Source organism: Pleurodeles waltl, chromosome 4_1 (genome assembly GCF_031143425.1).
Source record: "Pleurodeles waltl isolate 20211129_DDA chromosome 4_1, aPleWal1.hap1.20221129, whole genome shotgun sequence".
In the NCBI taxonomy this organism is placed as follows: Eukaryota; Metazoa; Chordata; class Amphibia; order Caudata; family Salamandridae; genus Pleurodeles; species Pleurodeles waltl.
In genome coordinates, this window is record NC_090442.1 from 997,689,123 (window position 1) to 997,710,476 (window position 21,354).

At 42.4% G+C, this 21,354-nt stretch overlaps 1 protein-coding gene across 1 annotated transcript in view; it reads left to right on the forward strand.

Moving 5' to 3' along the window:
- The window catches only part of COG5 (component of oligomeric golgi complex 5), a 1,306,288-nt gene that overhangs the window by 286,291 nt on the left and 998,643 nt on the right, over positions 1–21,354 (forward strand). The gene's annotated exons all lie outside the window — the stretch shown is intronic.

Consider the following 21,354-nt stretch of genomic DNA (forward strand, 5'->3'; position numbering starts at 1 on the left):
CTATCACAAGCTGCATCACCAACGCTGCATTTATTCCAGTGAGCGTTTTTCGTGGAGGCCATGTGTCTGATCTAATTACACGATACTTAGATATACATTTAATCGCTGCTGTTGTGTCGTTCTGTTCCATTGTAGAGGGGCATGTTGGTCTTTACATTCTTGCTTATCTAATACAGATTCCTCCTTCTAGATAGCTACAACTACTTTGTCTAGGAAAGGAATTCATATTTAAGTTGCAGCGTAATATTCATGGTTGCATGTTGTGTCAAACTGTAAAATGCAAAACGGAAACACTGTATCTACCTGCGTTAATGTCAAGGAATGACGATTGAGAGTATACTTAAAGTAGATTTGTGACCTTCCCATAACCTTATAGCCCCTACCTGTCCTCATTACTACGTAGGTAAATGCAATCAACTGCAGTACGAAGTACCCTTAAAATATTTGAGCTCCTTTTACTGCCATGAAATACCACAGAACTGGGGCTTGAGTTGCAGAGTCCACAGTCTCACTTGGAAGTAAAAAAAACAGATACATTGATTCTTTGGTTGAGTATCACCCTTAGGTTGCACTTCTTAACTGTTCGCCGAGACGCTAATGGTTCCTTCCAGATTTCCAATAAAGTTTATGCAGTCGTGGCTGCATTTAGATAAGGGAAAGGGCATTGTTGACAGATATTGCTGCATTTCTATGAGAGCAATGTATCATTTAACCAAAAATTACAAGCATTAAACCAAAAATCAGAGGCAAAAGTCAGTCAGATTGTTAAAGTTTATATCACTTAAAAGTAATCTTTATTACTGCTCGGGCCATCAATCTTGTTCTTGTAATCGGTCCATCAGTCTCGTTCTTGTACGTATGCATGAGGTGTGTTCACCTCACAAGCAAAGCACCCTGCTCCCATAACCTCATGTTTCACAGTTCAACTCAAACCCCCTGCATTGCTCCACTGGGTTAGGTAGGTGAAACTTTGGGGCAAGGAAGATGGACACATGCGTAACATCAGTAGATGATCTGAAAATAACCTTGCGGGTTCACTCTCCTGTCCGTTTATAACTCATGAGTTCCTACTTCAGTGCTTAATCAACAACAGACATACAGACAAGAAGTCAAGCACTCACAATTTCATTTGACACATTAGGAATTGCTGTATCATGCAAGAAATGTGTCCAGGTTCATATATCTAGACACGGTTGCAGTCTGCAGACAACAAGACCATCAAACCATACTCCTTCTCTTTTTACCCCCTATTTCTACCTGTTAGTGGCAATGAAGACTAAATGGGGGCTCCAATGTCCCCCTTGCTGATCTGGATAATGGACAGTCCCTGATTCTCCTCCCAGGACAAAGATATTCCTTAGTTCGATTTTGCTTGAGTCTTAAGTGGAAGCTCCATACCTCTGTCACCTCAGTGAATTGTAATGTTAGAATTCGGCAGTTCTAGTGAGGTTAGTGCTAACCATCCTATGCATTTGTACGGAATTAAGCCTGATCTTCGTAGAAGTTTAAACATCCAGAGAAAAGTGAAGAAACACAATGTCCTAATTTCGAGTAGCAGAATCTACGATTTATGGGATGAATATTTAGCCCTAATCTAAGGCCCTACTGTCAAGAAAATACTTCAAATTCAGAGCGGAACAAAGCAAGCTACACACTGCTTGCAGGCATTTAGGAGACATAGTAGCCACCAGTAAGAAAACATTTAGTGAAAAGAACGTAAAGGAAGGAACTTCAAGTACACACTAGCACTTTAAGTGCATTCTAGCACTTCAGGTGCAAAGGGAAGTTTCTTTGGTGGAACTCCCATCCAATGAGATGTTTGGATATGCAGGAAACCATTAGAAGATGTTGGGTATGACTGGGACCATGCTACTCCAAGGGTGTAATGGCTGATCACTGCTTCATGGTGTTGAAATTGCCACACTGTAATTAACCTTCACATGGAGGCAGTAAATTATCAATGGCTCTTCACCAATCCGGGATGTAACAGACCTAGCAGAGTGCTAGCTTTGAAAGGAAACCCAGTGATGGAATTAGACTTACAAGGCAAAGTCTCCTTGGACAATTCTGTATATGCAAGTTGCTCACCAACTTCAACCAGTGGTATCTTTCTGCACTGGTAGGTGACCAGGGTTGAGGGAGACGGGCAGTGACTTAGGCATCAGCTAAATCTTTTGTCAAGCTGTCTGGCATCATCCTTCAAATTGTCTGCACATTACCTACTTGACACCACAGCAGCAGTGGAGGGCTCATAAGCGCCCCACACCTGCCTACCCACAGTGTGACAAGGCGCTAGCAGATGTCTTCCATATGTCCTGGTCCTGTCTGATGCTTATCCCCCTACTGGGAGGCAGTATTTGGAGCTCTTTCACATATTTTATTGTGCACTATTGACCACACACCGCAAACTACATCGCTTGGCCGGATGGAAGACCAAGGGAGGAGCAGACGGTACAGATCCCTCGTAGGTCTGGGCACCTTGATTGCCAAAAGAGAAATTGCTTGAGTGTGAACCTGTTCCCCAAAATTCCCATCCCCTCATATCGCCACCTGGTACAGGACAAAGGATTAATACATGAAGATGCGGGCTACCCACACAAATACAGGGGAATATGGAGCAGATGGTGAATCATCAGGGACTGGAATGACTAGCACTGCGGTATTGTCATTGCTTGTCTTGCAAGTGCACCCTGCTACCATCACTGCAATGTTTATATTGTATTGTACGAAATCAATAAATGTTTGGGTTATCAAAAAATATACATAGTAAAGTGTATGAAATAACCATTGGTAAGTCCCTTTCACTGTCAATAGTGGCAAAAAAAACTACTGATTCAGTAGAATGAAGGTTCATATGCCAGGCCCCTGGTACATCAGTCTTGTACTACAATTCTGTGTATGGGAGGCATAGCTTTATGTTGACTCCATGGAAGCAGTGAGGTTGAATGGGATACTGTCCTTGACATTTAGCCTGGAGAGACTAACAAGAGGGATGCAGTGTTTCTATTAAGTTTGACCTCACTGTTGAACTCTCTGCACATTGGATGAGTGCAATGACCAGTGTTTGGGAGGACCACTCAGGGTCTTGTTGCAACTTCTCTGACAGTATAGTAGTTGTTAAATGTTCATTGCATAAGGACGATACTCTGGCTACCAGATTAGTTGGGATACATATATTCTGCTCAAAATAAATACTTGAGATGCAGATTTATTTTTATTCTAGGGCATCCAGATATGCACAGATTCAGGGACCTGGGGATAGAGATAACCTGGGAGCAGCTGACCTTTTGTATCCCTAACCTGAAAGTTATACTAGCAGGGTTTCCAGAATATGTGAGACTCTAGTAGAGGCTACTGCTCTTCTTGTTGAGGAGAGCGCTCATGTTTAAAAACATTTTTTTACCTAAATTTCTTTACGTCTTGCGAAATACCCTTTTTGTGGTAATGTCTTTCAGATGGTGCAAAAGGACTAGAGGTCTCTGTTGTGGGAAGCAGAGTCTCTACACAGAAGTCTGCAGGATAGCCTGTATTGGAGGATTTGCACCTCCCAGGGTTTGCTGTTACCACTGGGTTTTTCAACTCTTTGCCCTGAACAAGTTGGCATTCTCCTAGACCACTTGTTCTTTGATTTATCTGGACAGGGCAGATGTGGCTAGGGACACATACTTACACCATATCTGTGGTGCCTGTGGGTCCTCAGTCTCGACTGTCACAGTGGAGATGATCAGAGCTTGTAGGGACGCCACAGCAATCTTACGGTGGAAGGGCATGAGAACAAAAAAGAACCCCTTAATTACGTGGGCCATGTTGAGACAGTTAAGTTATGGGGATTCAGGATTTGGGGTTGTTTGTATATCAAAAATGTGTTGTCTTTGAAGGCGATGTGGGGTATGAAAACATTGCAGTCAGGAAATGAACCAACTCCTACGCAGGATTTCTTTTATGTCAGTTATGCTTCTCAGATACAGCCCACTCACTGGCCTTGCCCAAAAACACCCACAGATGCTCTAGTGGAAATAAGGTACTTGATTGAACGGTTGGCTAGACGGGAAATTTTGGCTGCTTATCAGTTCATACTTAATATCACAATAGATTGTTGACTCCGGTTAAATAGCAGACTGGAGGAAAACTTGGGGCCCGTTTAGGATACTGATTGGGAGCAGGCTTAATACTCCCAAGAGAGGCAGCTATATGGCATGCCTTTGCCTAATTCAGTTGAAAACTCCATAGTCATAGAACATACAAGATTAGTTTGCACAAAATGTGTCTGCAGTGGATGGTGGAGGCTGAGGTGGAGGGGAATGAGGATACTTTCTTGTATACAATACAGAAGTACCGGATCATTCTGAAATTATGGATGGAGTTAGGAAACTCATTTTCTACCATAACAGGGATAAGGATTCCTTTAATCTCTCGGTTTATTGTTTTGGAAGAGAGGAACTTACCTGCAGTTGAGATTACTTCCTCCTGGCTGCATGATGCACTGGCCCACCTAGGGAGAAACACAGTGTCCGAGAATGGTTGGAGACAGGAGAACAGGAAAAGGAGACAACACACTGAAAACAAAGTGTTGAGGGTAGGAGACAAGAGGAAACGCCAAGACCCAGGAAGGACAACATTCCACTGGAAGGGGATTGAATGCAGGAGGTCAAAGGAGCAGAGGAAGATGACGAGCGGAGAGGCAGAAGGAGGCAGAGTCGAGAACAGCGGGAGAAGGAAACAGAATCGGAGTGTGAAAGACCTTGCACAGGGGACGACACGAACCTCATAGGCCATGAGGTTCGGACCGAGAAACAGCCAAGGAGGCTGCCTCAACCAACGGATGCTGACTGTTAGAAATGGGGTCTTTGGTTGGCAGTCAGGTTACCCCCGTCCAAGCAAGGGCCCTCAAAATAGTCAGGGTAAGTCACACACAATCCAAATTATCCTGTGCCCTCCCTCTGGTAGCAGGGCACTGAGCAGTCAGGCTTAACTTAGAAGGCAATGTGTAAAGTATTTGTGCAATAAATCATGCAATAACACAGTATAGCTCCACAAAAATACACCACACGGTGTTTAGAAAAATATATAATATTTATCTGATAAAATGCAGGTCAAAACGATTAAGATGCAATAAGTATATGTTGAGATATCACTGTAAAAGTGATATAAAGTGTCTTTAGTCTTTTAAAAGCAATAAATTTCTCTTTCAAGCACAAAGTATTTTATTCACGTTCAAAATCTCCACAAAGAACCGCAGAGGAGGAGATGCGTGAAAAACAAGGAGGTGTGCGTCGATTTCTCATGCCACACACGGCGATACATCATTTAGTTTTCACGTGGGGGCGTCTGTGCGTCGAATTCTGGCGCTCGGTCGTGGATCCTCTTCGGGTTGCAGGGTTTTTGGACGCCCTGGGGACAATGTGTGGACTTCTGGCGCTGACAGGTCGATGTCACAGGGGCTGCGTCGATCCAGTGGGCATTGCGTGGAAATTTCTACCGCACGGCAGCCGCTGCATCGATTCCTCTCTTGAAGTCGGGCTGCGTCGTTCCGGCTCGGCTGTGCGTCAAATATCCGGTCGATATGCTGGCCCTGCGTCAATCTTCTCATTGCGAAGTCGGGTTGCGTCATTCCATTTGCTGTGCGTCGATTTTCACTGCACAAGGAATCCTTCTTGTAGAGATGAAGTCTTTTTGGTCCTGAGACTTCAGGGAACAGGAGTCAAGCTCTATCCAAGCCCTTGGAGAGCACTTCTCACCACAGCCAGAGAGCAACAAGGCAGCAGGGCAACAGCAAGGCAGCAGTCCTTCATAGAAAGCAGTCAGGTGAGTCTTTTGGGCAGACAGGCACTTCTTCTTGGCAGGATGGAGGTTCTGGTTCAGGTTGTCTTCTCCAGGAAGTGTCATGTTCAGAAGTGTCTAAGTTGGTAGGGTCAGAGACCCTGCTTAAATACCCAAATGTGCCTTTGAAGTGGGGGCAACTTCAAAGAGTGGCTTAGAAGTGCACAAGGTCCCATTTCAGTTCCATCCTGCCAGGGTCCCAGTAGGAGGTGTGGCAGTCCTTTGTGTGAGGGCAGACTACTGTCCTTTGACATGTATGTGTCAAGCCCGCCACCCTCCCAGCCCAGGAAGACCCATTCAAAATGCAGATGTATGCAAGTGAGGCTGAGTGTCCTGTGTTTGGGGTTGTCTGAGTGAATGCACAAGGGAGCGGTCAAGTAAACCTAGCCAGACTTGGATTGGAAGGCACAGAAGGAGTTAAGGGTAGAGAAATGCTCACTTTCTAAAAGTAGCATTTCTAAAATAGTAATATAAAATCCAGCTTCACCATTAAGCAGGATTTTGTATCACCATTTTGGCCATACTAAATATGACCTGGCTGCTCCTTTCAGATCAGGATCTACCACTCAAACAGTATATGAGAGTAGCCCCAATGCTATCCTATGAAAGGAGCAGGCCTCACTGCAGAGTAAAACAAATTTAGGAGTTTTACACTACCAGGATATATAGAACACACTTGTTCATGTCCTGCCTTTTACCTACACAGCACCCTGCCCTATGGGCTACCTAAAGCCTATCTTAGGGATGACTTACATGTAGTAAAAGGGGAGTTTAAGGCTTGTCAAGTACTTTTAAATGCCAAGTCGAAGTGGCAGTGAAACTGCACACACAGGCACTGCATGGGCAGGTCTGAGACATGGTTAGGGGGCTAATTATGTGGGTGGCACAACCAGTGCACTTGACTAGGGACTTACAAGTAAATTGATGAGGTCAGAAAAAGAGAGGGAGGAAGGCAAAAAGTTTGGGGATAACCCTGCAGAAAGGCCATTTCCAAAACCGACCAATGATCTGAGTAGTGATGAATGCTGCCAGTGGTTGCAAGAAAGCCCGCCACAACTCAGGAGAGTTGTGGCAGAGCAGGTGAGTAATCGGGACCTGTGCCAAGGAAAGGGAAATAAAGGCATGCATCCTTGTGGTATTTGGATTGTAAGTTTTATTCTGAGAGGGTTGTGTGGGAGGGAAGCAGGAGCAGGTGGAGCACGAGTAAAAGCCACTCCACATTGGTATATCAATCGACCCTTCCCAGGAGACAAGAGGGGTACTGCCTCAAAGGAAGAGGGGATATAAAGTTGTTTAAATGAAGTCAAGTGACACCATCTCTTGCAACTCCCCTCTAATGTGTGAATACATGTGTGAAGGGCTGTAAGGCTTTGTGAAAGAGTGAAAATCACTCTAACAATGCTAAATAAATGTCTGAGTAAAAGACAGAGAATTCATGACCTGATAGATACTTACCTGGGTGTTCTGGTCTTCTGCCGAGGTTGCTGGCAACATAGGTATCCCCATCCTGAAGGAAGAAGAACAACTGAAAAGGAACCCGTCATGCATATCAAACTGAAAGATTTGTGGGGTTGCACTCCCGTGAATATTCGTATTATGCAAAGAGATTTTTTGTTTTCTCTCCCATGTTATTTTCCCTTATCCTCCTTATTGAAGACTTTTTTCTTTTGAACTGTAAAAGCCCTACATTAAAAGAATCATTTGAAATTCTGGCAAGTTTACGAAGCCAATTTATTTCCAATTATATAGATTTGATTAAAAGTACACTAATTCTTTGTGGTTAGTGCCCCTTAAGAGTTATATTATACATGTTTGGGTTGTGGAACGGCTGATATAGCAAGATGGCCTGAAGGTCTGGACCAATTTATGAGTACTCAGAGGTTTGTTTGTGAAAGCTGTGGCTGTCTGTAAATGTTTTGGAAAGTATGACTGCCCTGGGTGCAACAGTTGTGGCTAGATTACTTTATTGGAGGATTACCTCCTGAAAACACTATAATCTAGGCACCATTATAGTAAAAAAAAGAAAGTCAGTTTGGATGTGATCATAACAGATAAGTTTCCTGTAACAGGGTTACAGTGGTTATTATCCATTGGATTCATTGTAACTCCTACCAGCTATGCAGTAATCTGTGTAATGATGTTATTTTTTAAATTTGAAAGAATCCATAACATTTCTACTTTTTTAGGGACGAGTGCGCAAATCACTCTATCCCTGGTGTAATCTCTCTATGGGCTTTTAACCACGCCTATGTCACTCCCATCAGTTTGTTTTGTTCATGAGCTTTCCTTTTAAAATTCACATGATTTCATTAGTGAAAGGCATGCACACATCAAGCCTTTTCCTTTGTTTAGCCCTCCTCAAGCACACTGGCCAACTACTGAAAACATATGAGCCGGGCAGTAATTGAGCACCTTGCATGACATCGACCCGGTTACATGGATAATTGCACTTTTGAGGGTTGCATGGATAATTGCACTTTTCACGTTTCACTTCAAGCGAACTTCTGTTTCCTTTTGTGTGTCTGCTTTGCGCTCATGCCGGCTGTCGGTTTGCTTATGTGAAACTGTTTTACTTTTATGTGGCACGAAAAGTCCGGTTAAGAGTTTAAAACGCTAATAGCTCTAACTCGAGCAAATGCGAGGCCCATTGCATTGCAAATTCTTGTTTTAATTGTGATAGTCAGAGTTGATATCTGTGTCATTATTTAGGTTCACGAATACAGTGTTCCCCAGTGTTTGCAATAAGTTGTTAGCCGGTCCACTTTACCGAGCGGCCTGGTAAAGATTGATACTTGATGCAAAAGAGATTTTCAGATTACATCAGTAAGGCATAGTTACTCGAGAAGGAGGTAGATTGAATACATATGACAATCTCCTAACATAGGAGAGATCTGAAAGCAGCATGAAGATGTAAGAAGGTGCGGTGTTATGCTTTCTTATTGTTCCCATCTTACTTTTGCCTATTCATACTACTTGTTATACACACACATACACCCCCCCAAATGGTTTCTTTAACTTGTTTTAATTGATACACTATTGTCCATACTCAGGATCTGCCAAACGTTATCCTAAGATATTTCAATGGTGGGTTTTCTTAAGTATACTTACTCCCAGCTCCCAAATCCTGAATACTCTGCATCTCCCAAAACAACATTTTCTATCAGTTTTAGACCATTTATTTTGATGTGAACACAATTTGTTAGCCTTCTTTCATATTTGGGGTATTGTAAATAAAGGGCATAAAACTGCATCATGTAATAAAACATGGAGTAATAGATGTGGATTTTAGGTTTGCTTTCATTGTTATCCTTGACTTTCTGTGTTTTTTGTGTTTTGCACATACTGTGTGCGTATTTGCGAATCCTAACCCTAAAACATAAAGGATTGGAGCAGGTCATCCAATTCCCCCCACTGCTAAAAAAAAAATATTAACAAGGCTGGGCTTAGAGTTTATGGCATCCTGTACGACAATGTTTGTTGGTGCCCCCAATGACCACCTCTGCCACAGGTTCTCTCACTACCACTCTCTTAGAAATGGGGTGTCTAGCTGTCAGTCAGTTTACCACCCTGACCAAGTAGAAACCCTCACCGTAGTCAGGGTAAGGGAGATACACAGCTCAGATAACCCCAGCCCACCCCATTGGTCGCTTGGCACAAGCAGTAAAGCTTATCTGAGAGGCAATGTGTAAAGTATTTGTACCAACACACACAGTAACACAGTGACACCACAAAAGGACTCCACACTGGTTTAGAAAAATAGCCAATATTTATCTAAATCAAACAAGACCAAAACAACAAAAATCCAACATACAAGAGCAAAGATATGAATTTTTAAAGCAAAAAGTCTAACAATGGCTGCATTGTTTTAGCACATAGTATGTGGTATGTGTCAAAAATAAAGCTGCATGGGCGAGTGTGTTTCAGAAAAGCAAGCGATGCAGTGATTCCTTACTCGCAAGTAAGGCCGTGCTCCGATTCTTTCTCCGCCGGGCAAGCGATGCGTTGATTCTTTCCTCACAGGGAAGGGATGCGTCTATTTCCAGACAAGCAGCCTTATGTCCATGCGACGATGTTGAAGATTTTGATGCCCAGGGTCAATGCGTGGTAAATTCAGATGCTGTGCTCGAAGGGTCTGCATTTAGAACAGGCTTTGGGTCGATTCTCCAGCTGCGAGGCAGGCAGTGTCAAATTTTCAGCCGGTGCTTGGATTTCTCCAGCAGGTTACCAGCTTCCACTTCTAAGGGCCAAGGGACTGGATTTGGCACCTCTTAGCAAGTCAGGACTCTCAGCAGAAGAGCCCACGCACTGGCAGATGAAGTCTTTGATGTCCTTGAGACTTCATAACAGGGGGCAAGCTCAGTCCAAGCCCTTGGAGAAACTTCACAAGCAGAATTTCAGAAAGCAAAGAAGTCCGGTCCTTTCCCTCTTAAGGCAGCAGCAGCAGCAGCAGGCCAAGACAGCAAAGCAACAGACAGAGTGGCAGGTCCTCCTCAAGCATCAAGCACTTCTCTGTGGCAGAGGTTCCTCATGATTCAGAAGTAATCTAAAAGTCTGGGGTTTTGGGTCCACTGCTTATACTCATTTCTTCCTTTGAAGCAGGCAAACTTCAAAGGAAAGCCTTTGTAGTGAACAAGACCTTGTTTATGGGCAGTGATACTGGGAAACCTTTTTAGCAATCCTGATCTAGTACTTTTTGTTAATGCTAACGTTCTTCATATAGAGGCAACTAGAAACATCCCACATAAGAATACACAGAATCAATCTGTTTCATTTCATTGCAGAACAGTGGCAGCTTGGCATACTCTGAAATTGAAACATTTCAGTTCCCAAACTATAAAAGGGCAAAGAACAATCCAGTGCCCCAATAATCCACCTGGGCCCAGACAGAACTTATTTGAATGTTTAACTAAACTCTAATGTAAAATCAAGTAGATATGTACTGTACACTAACACTGCTTGATGATTACACATTACACAGTAGATGTATAAGCATACACTTAAGTCACCATCTCTCTCAATTAAATACACACATGCGCTTATGTAAATCATGCTGTGGATCTGCGCACTTCTGGCGACGTGGTGCGGCGACTTCCACGGAGTCACAGACTTTAACAAGGCTGTAGAGGCGTTGGGCCTGCAAGGTCATCGCACTCAAGCGAGGACCATGGCTTCGGTTGCAGGCGGCGTCACGGGTTTCGGCAGTGGTGTCGATCTAGAGTCGTCCAAAGTCGGTTTTCCTGTATCTTCTTTGTTTTCCACCAGCTTCTCCTTTCAAGGACTGGATTAGGCACTACTTGGCAGGGCAGGAATTTCAGCAGAGTCCATATGCTGGCAGATGAAATCTTTGGTGGCCCTGAGACTTCAGAACAGGGGGCAAGCTCAGTCCAAGCCCTTGGACATTCTTCTTAAGTAGGAATATACCATAAAGTCCAGTCTTTGTCCCTTTTCACAGGCAGAAGCAGCAGCTGCAGGATAGCCCAAGAAAGCACAGTCACAGGAGGGACAGCACTTCTCTTCAGCTCTTCTCCTTGACAGAGGTTCCTCTTGGAACCAGAAGTGATCTAATTTCCAGAGGTTTTGGGTCCAACACTTATACCATTTTCTGCCTTTGAAGTAGGCATACTTCAAAGAAAAGTCTCTCTTGTTTACAAGATTCTGCCTTGCCCATGACAGGCCCCAGACACACACCAGGGCGTTGGAGACTGCATTGTGAGAGGGCAGGCACAGCCCATTCAGGTGTAAGGACCACTCCTCCCTCCACTCTAGCACAGATGGCTCCTTTGGATATGCAGGCTACACCCCAGCTCCCTTTCTCACTGTCTAGAGGGGATTCACAAACAGCCCAACTGTCAAACTGACCCAGACAGGGAATCCACAAACAGGCAGAGTCTCTGAATGGTTTAAGCAAGAACATGTCTACTTTCTAAAAGTGGCAATTTGAAACTAACAATCTGAAAACCAACTTCACTAAAAGATGTATTTTTAAATTGTGAGTTCAGAGACCTCAAACTCAAAATTTCTATCTGCTCTCAAAGGGAATCTGCGCTTTAAAGTTATTTAAAGGTAGCCCCTATGTAAACCTATGGGAGAGGTAGGCCTTGCAACAGTGAAGACTGATTTTATCAGTATTTCACTGGTCGGACATGTAACACCCATCAGTACATGTCCCACCTTTAACATACACTGCACCCTGCCCATGGGGCTACCTAAGGCCTACCTTAGGGGTGCCTTACATGTATAAAAAGGGAAGGTTTAGGCCTGGCAGGTGGGTACACTCACCATGTCGAATTGACAGTTTAAAACTGCACCTACAGAAACTGCAGTGGCAGTTCTGAGCCATGGTTATAGTGCTGCTAATGTGGGTGGCACAACCAGTGTTGCAGGCCCACTAGTAGCAGTTGATATACAGGTCCTGGGCACCTGTAGTGCATTTTACTAGGGACTTACTAGTAAATCAAATATGCCAATCATGGATAAGCCAACTACACATACAGTTTACAAAGGAGCACTTGCACTTAAGCCCTGGTTAGCAGTGGTAAAGTGTGCAGAGTATCGAAAACAGTATATATATATATATATGTCCAACCATCTTTTATTTACTACTCTGTTATAGATTTGCATTAAATAATAATTGAGAACATGATAAAGAACGGTATACAATAATACAATAGATTACAATGAAATTTATAACTTTACGATCTTGAAAGTGTCCTGGGAGCATCTCAGAAGGCTCTCGTAAGAGTAACTACACCTCAAAAAAAAGATTGCTGGTAACATGTCTTGATATCAGAGGTACAGTAACTGAGCAAATGCACAATTTCTATTGAAACATTGACTTATCTGTTTAATACTCACACGTATTTTAAAAAGATTTTGCAAACTGTGAACCATATCCTGTTATGTTAAAATAAAAAATAAAAAAATTCAAATTGTCTGAACATAACATATATTGTATAATCATTCTACCATGCATACACTCACAAAAAATAATTTATTTACTTTTTTTTTAAAACTTAGAAATTGACAAAAAAAAATTGTTAAAGTAACGTTATATTTAGGTGTAATAAAGGCATCTGTTTGCGTTTAGAAATAATAATAACCCCTAGAAATTCACTGAAAAAAAACAAAGTTAAAGTAACGGTACAGTTAAGTGAATTTCTCTGAGACAACATTAATGTTTTGAACTAATAAACACAGAAATTGTGCCCCAGCCATACATTGCTTATGACCTCACATATGACCTCACTCATGACATTTTCTATGACATCATTTATGACCTTGTTCATGACATCTCAAATTACATCATTGATGAGTTCACTTGTGACATCATCCAGTTATTGTGCTGGTTTATTGTACAGTTTACATAGTGGCGGGTAACTACCAATAATTAGGCCTCATTAGTGAGGCACCGGTTTTTTTCTGTACCGTATGAATGAATCTCTGTTTATTAGTATACTTGTTCCAGATAACATCAGTTAATGGGCCACATCTATTTTCAGTGACATGGCATAAATATAGAAGAGTTTCTAAATTAATTTATTTGCCACACATGTTCCACAACACAAACCAGTGACACAAGTTAGTTGTCCAGCACATAACATGCAAGAGAAATTACTGCTTTCCAGAATTCCTTAGTGGTTGGGAAGCACCAAAATTATGTGGGGATGATGTGCAACGGTTAAGGGTCCAGCATCTTTTGGTTTGTAGGTTGCTAGTGGAATCACCAAAGGTCATTCTCAACAATTTGCGAAACCTCGTTTTGGGGTTATAATTTAAAGATTAGTCACCTGATTACTGGCCGGAAGGGCCTGATCATGTTGGTATAAGAAGGACAAACGACAGAGAAACCCACTACTGGATGTTTATATTTCAATTTATTGCAGACGATGCATTCCAAGTCAAATGGCTTTTGCAACCTGGGTGTTGGGAAATATGTTATTAATTCAAAAATCCTCAAACCAAACATGTAGAACTAGCCAAAAAGAGTTTCCTATTGGTGTTCCAGACCAAATCTCCTTAGTGGCAACTTGGTCTGTGAGCAAAGCAAAGGTGAAAAAAGGATGGATGTTTTTTGCCTGAAATCCAGGAAAGATGAATATCTAATTGCTCTGATATTGGTGAAGGATAAACCACTAGCATGTAGGGTGGCAGTGTAGGAAACAGTGGTTAGACACCAGTGTAGCTGGCACAGGTTCAGTAACTAATTCAGGTGTCCAGCCAGGCACACCTTGTCGATGGATCTTAGGGCCAGATTTACAAAGACTTTTAGCAACCATAAACCCTCTGAATCGTTAATTCAGACCATTTGTAATTGTTAAAACCCTTTTTCCTACGTACTAAATGCATTTAGTGATTCAGAAAAGTGGTTCCAGATCACTAAGTGTCTTTAGGAATGAACACCGATTTGGTGTTTGGAAGGGGGTGTTGTGGGCATTCCTTCCAAATACAGAATAGGAATGCTATGTATCAATGTTTTGCATGTGAAATGTGGGTGCAAAATATTCATATTTTACTGAAATTTCAAAAGAGGCGCTAAACCATTCACAAAAGGGACCTTGGGACTCCTTTTTGTTAGTGAATATAAAAACAAAGTGTTTAATAGGAGGCAGAGGCCCATTAGAGCACTACCTCCTCTTAACAAAAAAAAAAAAAACCTTTTCTTTTAAATGCAGTCTCATTTCCTTTAGGAAAACAGGCTTCTTTAAAAAAAAAAAAAAAAAAAAAAGTTTTCTTTATTGAAAATAATTCACAGGTACGGTGGTCTGCTGACCCCAGCAAGCCACCATCCCAGTGATTACAGTGAATCCTAGTGGATCACAATCTGTGACCTACCTAATTAATATTCATGACGTAGGTTGAACTGCAACCCAAAACAATTTGTTTTTTGTGACCTGCCGTAGTAGTACATGGGTTGTTTCGCAAAATACCACACTGGTCGCAAAAATATGCAAATTGCAAGCAGTATTTTACAACTAGTGTATATAATACTTCTTACCCTTAATCCCCTCCACAGCCCTTGAGCTTTGGACCATTGAGAAGCCATAACACTTCTGCCTGGAACATGGCTAACTTATTCAGAAATCAGAGCTATGCAGTGCTTAATTTGTGCTTGCTGTTTCCGGTGCTTATTCTTCTGCCTCCAGCATTTGCTGGGAGCAAACGACACATAGGAAAGACGGAGGAAGGGAAAAACGAAAAAGGTTCACAAAGGGAGAAAGTAGAAAGCTGCAAGAATGAGCTGAAGGGGCAGGGAGTCGCTTTATATGGATTGAAGAGGCCCCAGATGGCTTCAGGATTACGCCGCCTCAGTATTCCGTGTTCACAGATTTAATTGCAGCAGCTGCATGTTTAAGAGGAGGACTTTGGGCACCGGCACCTTTTTATTTACAAATTAAGCACTGGAGCTATGGTTCCACTTAATCTCCTGTGCTTGCTGTGTTGATATACGGCCATTTATCACTGGAAGCAAGGAGTTTTGTTTTTGCTGTTTCTAGGAATATTTCAGGTTCTGATCTCGGGCCATACATCTGCAGCCTAGGTCACATAGGAAGTATTATTCACACATTAAGAAGCTGAAACCTGCTCAGTATGGATGGCACTTGTGAGATACATTGGGGGAACCAATCATGTGTGAATCCGCGCATGTGCATGAATGTGGATAACTGAAAAGTAAAGATCAGTTTTCAGCTGATTTCACACATAAAGATTGTGAGATAAACACAAAGAATCTCGGTACCCCTCGGACAAAATCTATCTTTCTTTAATAAATTGCATTATTTAGCAACATTTAGTTGGTAGCCTACCAATAACTCAGTCTAGATAATTTAGAAGGGGGCCCTTTATGGGGTTTGTGGCTGTTCACCGGTTCATGCAACGTCAATGCAGGTAACCACGTTCTTCCTTATTATTGTCTTTAAAAGTACGTGTTTCTAAAACAGTGTTATGCAGAACACCTTCTGTGGCTTTTCTGCTTCCTTCCATGTCTTTGTAAACAGATACTCGTCCCACACAGGCTCTTCTGCACAGCTCATACCATGGCTGGAAAGAGAAAGCTCTGTCCATGTTTCTCGAGAAATATCCTGCCCTTGCTGCTTTGGGTAGCCCCCAGACTGGCTGACATATCCCACGTAGCCTCACAGGCCTTTCCCGTCCGCTAAGGCAGCATCTGCCCCCGGACATATTGAACAAGGTGTGAATCCCCATTGGACTGGGGATCGGTGGATGCTTTTTTAGCTGTATGTGTTAACGGATGCCCAGTCCAACCTTTAGCGGGCTGCATGCTGTTTCTGGTAAGCACATACATGATTTGCTGATGTTCTTGTTGGAGCAGGACCAAGCCGGAGTTGTGTACGTCTGGTTCCTGTCTGAGATGACGTAGTGGACTAAAATTGAAGAACTGGGGGTGCAGCCCGAGTCATTAGCAGTGGCCGATATTAAGTCAACCATTCTACTCATCGCTTTTTTTTTTTTTTTCTTCTGCACCGACTGCGAGGGGCATGCGCAGACGTAGGTTGCGTGTTTACTGAGCATCAGACATGGCCTGACTAGGCTGAAACTGTTCTGGGGTTGCTTGTACTATTCAGAGGGAAGCCAGCTCGGCAGTTTAGGTAGACCAAGACTGATTAGCATATGGCTGGTTCCTGTCTAAGGTGGCAAGGTGGCCTAAAAAATGGGACTCTTATGCGCCCATATTAATAGCTTATTTTAAGTAAGCATTTCACCCATTGCTTTTTTGTTTTCCTTGGGGAGAAATAATGCTGCTGGGTAGTATGCCAGAACCAGAAGCATTTCAATATTGAACGCGTTTCTTTTAAAACCCATGGCTTTTCAGTCAGTATTTTATTAAATATATTATAAGATAAGCCGAAAATTAATTTAGTCTATTTTTTTTTTTTATTTAACAGGAAGAGAACCCACCATCTAATCCTTCCTGTAGAATCAGGCTCAATTACTGGCTAGGGCTTGTATTAAAAATGTTTTTGTTTTTTTTAAGTTTCAAAAACCTTTATTAAGTGCTTTAAGTAGGCGATACATAATGTTCCTGGGGTTCGAGGCTACTTTTAGCCTCTACTCAAGATCCGGTTGGCTGCTAGTGAAGTGTTCACCCCTCCAGCAGATAGGCAGCGTATTATAAGTGTGGCTTAGAGGAGACCGTGTAATCAAACAATTACAAACCAAAAATACTCTAATTTTGTGGGGCAGCTAATCACTTGTTTGTAGTCTGATCCGATTGAACATGTTTTTCCCTGTACCGAGGCAGCCTTTTTTCCTCTTTGTTGATGTGGTGCATAATGAGAAGGGAAAGGGACTCACTGAAAGGCCTTTGTTCGTGCAGATCAAACAATGCAGTTTTGCAGTTTTTTTTTAATGTTTTTATGTAAATATGCTGGCAGTGTCTAGCAACAGTACAGTTGCATTTACATGCATTAGCATCACATCAAGCAATATGTTGAAGGTAGTAGAAAAAAAATATTCTGTTCTGGAAAACGGACAAGGATGTTGACACAATTTTAAAGCAAATGATTGTGGCTTATAGTTTCCCCCTCCATTCTTACCATTGTGAATCTTTGCGACGTGTCGTTGTGTGCTTTGCAAGCAATGTACGTCGACATCTTCGGGTGCAATAATATTCTGACGTACCCTTCCATAGAGCGTCTGTGTATGTTGCTTATTGAGTGATGCTTCTGTTCACTGAGATCTCGTCTTGATTAATTAGGTGATTCCATAAAACAAAGCACTGTGAACGAGAACAGTAAACCGGCGCTATGGTCCCTGCTCCGACTGTTTGCCCAGCTCCGCTACACCGATTCATCTGCATAGAGAGCAGAATAAAGAACGGGGTGCAGTCATGCCAGGACACCCCACCACATTCTCAGTGATTCCTTTGATCCATGTACATTCATGAAAGTGCCTAGGTCGCGCTGAGGGTAAAGGCGTTGTTCTTATATTGCTCTCTGACCACTCGTTAATAGATCAAGGCACTTCAGACCACATGCAAGAGACTTGTCAGGCCTAGGTCCAGGCATGTACAGAATGTCCGACAGCGTTGGAGCTTTTCTTTGAATACCGTGGACAATGTTAGCGTTAATCACTGAGGTTCTTTTGCTAGTGTTGGACTTGGCAGTTATGGAGTGTACATAGCTTTCAGAGGAATTGTTAAATCAGTAGCAAGGGAAACGTAGTTGACTTGCGGCTCTCCACCTTTCTCCTTTTAAATAAGTCAGGAATTGTATGAAGATTTCATACTGCCCATGCTACAGTCCTGCTACCTATAGAAACATACATGATGTTTCACAACTATATAGTTTATCTTAGTCGGGTTTTTTTATTATTTTATGGCTGCATTACATAGCTCTTCTTATCTCTGAGTTTCTGAAGTGTGTTACCGGACAAGTAGCATGTTCCACCAAGTACTTGGTTGGAAGAGTGTTGAATTGCAGTGTGGCCTACCTGGGAAATATTTTGGTGTTGACGGATGGCAATAATGGTAACTTCATATCGGCATAGCTGAACCTAAAGGTGAGCTTTATGTTCCTTTTTTGTGGTCTCAAGTTGTAAAAGTGAGGCTTGTGAGTGTGGCCTATGTGGGAAGTGTTTTTGTCTTGCACATGATTAGTAGTTTAACTTACTTCTTGTGTCTCAGCAATCAAATATCTGCCTTTATGTCTGGTATGAAATGGACTATAGCGAGAGAATTATTTTGAATTATTTTGACTGTAATTCTCAAAAGGGATGGGTTTTTGGTTATTTTGTGGGTATAAAGGACAGAGAATCAACTCACTAGAATGCACTATTTACAGGCAGGACGGATATACATTCTGTAAAGTCCACCCCACGACAACAGAGGGCCAACCGGCATGAATCCCCTTGTTACGTGTAACCTAGGAGCGACAGCAGAGCTAAGAGCTAGAATTCACTGATTATATGCAGCCACAGAAAAGCCCTATTTGTTCCACCAGAAAGCGACAGAAAGCCAAGCACACTAATGCACTGATAGGAAGCTGCCAGAGTATTGTCTCTATAGAGTCCACCCAGGTGTGACAGAGAAGCCACCCACAGGAATCCATTGGTTGCTGACAGTCACAGAAAATGCTTTTTGGGGTCTCTTCAGAAGTGACCGGGGCAAGTCAGAGCTCCGCAGTAGTTGCAGGCAGCCAAACTATGCACACTATAGATGTCTCCCGGAGCCACAACGCTCAGAACCACAAGAACGCCCTGGTTACAGGCAGCCATGGTAAGCGGAATATGTAGTCTTGTAAGGAGTGACATGATGGCACTCACTTAACTGGGTATCTGGAGCACACTGGAATTTATAGGAGCCCTGGTCTTTATAGGAGCGTAATCCTGTCTGATCTTCAGCGAAACAGGTCTGTTAGCTCAAACCTTCCTTGCTAGGGTCTGTTAACTGCAGCAACACGCCACATTTGTTTTAAAGATTTTATTGAAAATGTAGGCCTCTAAATTATGCAGCATTACTCAATGATAAAAGGTGCATTCCCCTTTTTTGTTACCAGTATTGTTGCCTCAGGTTTTGAGCCATCCCTTTAGGTAGGAAGATAGCCCTTTCAGGGTGTTCAGAAGGCAGTGACGGAATTTATTCGTAAAGAGCGTTATAAAGCCTTTCCAACATGGGAATTTATCATAATGGATTTCAGCCCTTTCTCTTTTGCTTAGTGGAGTGTCTCAAAGATCTGTAGAAGCTTAACACTTTTTAGAGGCACTTCTGAATGTTTAATTCAAGGTTCTCCATTGTGTTTAATACCTTGTAGAATTTGTAGCATGCTGACCATTTGTTTTCTTCATTGTGCACTTAGTTCCTTGTGCCTCTTGTCTGCTTTATAGAGTGTACTTTCATCTCCAACCCCAGGTTGTTCATAGAATCCCTTCCTCTGTTTTGTGCACAATCTGGGCTCTCCTTGTGTTTCTGCCCGTGTCGGCATTGTCATTTAAGCACCCCCCTGTTTGTTTTTTACTGTACACATTTTAGAAGGTAAAAAATGCCAAAATGCCTGGAGGGGAAAAAGCCACAGAATGGATGTACAACATACGCAAACACCGATTCCCACTGTTCTTATCCATTGATAGGGCCAAAAATCTTGTAAGCGCTTAATAATCCCTTGGGCCCTCTTAAAATACCAATTCTTCCAATTTCTCCACAGGTGGGAAATGCTGAGCTTGTTTTCCCAGCAAACTCCTAATGATTGCATAACTTAGCGTTAAATGCACCCATTGCTCTTCAGATTGCCTATTGTAATTATCCCAATCAAGGAGCAAGTATATGACGTTGAAGAGTTGCAAATGCATAGGCTCTTCCAAACGGTGGTAGGACGGTCTAGAAATCTTGTTCCTTGATACCCTGCCCATATTTTCTAATACTTTTCTGTTCAAATAAGGCATCAAAAGCAAAACTAGCAAGTACTCTTGTTTTTGCTTTCATTGATTCAAGGAAAAAGGTATTACCATTATGCTGACCACAACAGTCGGATTGAAGCCGCCCACTGGTAGCTATAGGACAGTGCTAAAGAAATTAGCACCACTCAACGGAAATCATTTAATTAAAGTACTATACTGGTAAACATGGTCTTGATGGCATTTGAAAATCTGAGGTATTGGTTTTGTTCTCGAAAGGTATCAAGAGGTTTTCAAAGCCAACCCCTTGCGTACCAGAGCAGACACACCAACAAAAGAAACTATGAAAGCTAGTTGTTCTTTCCTTTCCGTACCCAAGCAAGTCAAGGCTTTCTGAGCTCTAGTGTATATCCTGATATACATTATACAACCAATTCTTCCCACCATTGAACCCTAAACAGTTTTCAACAATTTAACTAGCCCTCTATTAAACTGCTTCAAAGCCCCTTACTTGGGACTTCTGGAAGGCCATTTTTTCCAGTTATAGGTATTGAAAACAGGGATTCATAGCTGGACCGTAGCCTTGGTGCTTGTTAACTCCAGCGCCTTCAACACCTTCCAGTAGATGGGCAAATAAAGTTACAAACCCTGGATACTTTGGGATAGTCTCTCTGTCCATCGACTATTCTTGCCTTTGGACCTTATCTTAAAGGCTAGGTTGAATACCAGTACATTGAATACTGCTACACCAGATAAATGTCTTCATCGAAATTACCACTACTCAGAGCATAACTGCATCAAATAGGATAAGTATGAGGTGGTGTACTAACCTTATGCCTGATCTTAGATGCTAAACCTATCTCTAAACCAACCCTTTTCTAGTAGACCAAATCTTTACCCTATCACTTACTCTAATATATCAGTCCGGCCATAAGCCCAACCTTAGACTGATGGCTAATCCGAATCTGTGCACTCACCTAACCCTTCCCATAGCCTTAACACTAAACAAAATACTGCCCTTTACCCTAAACCTACCATTTAACTTTACACTTCTCAGAGGCAAAGGTCAAAGGCTTGAGACCAGAGTGCACAACTCCTGGGTCCAGAGGTTGGACAATGTAGTCACCTCTCCTTTACTCTCCATCCCGTTACCTTCGGGTTACTTTTAAAGTGTCTTGTGGCACA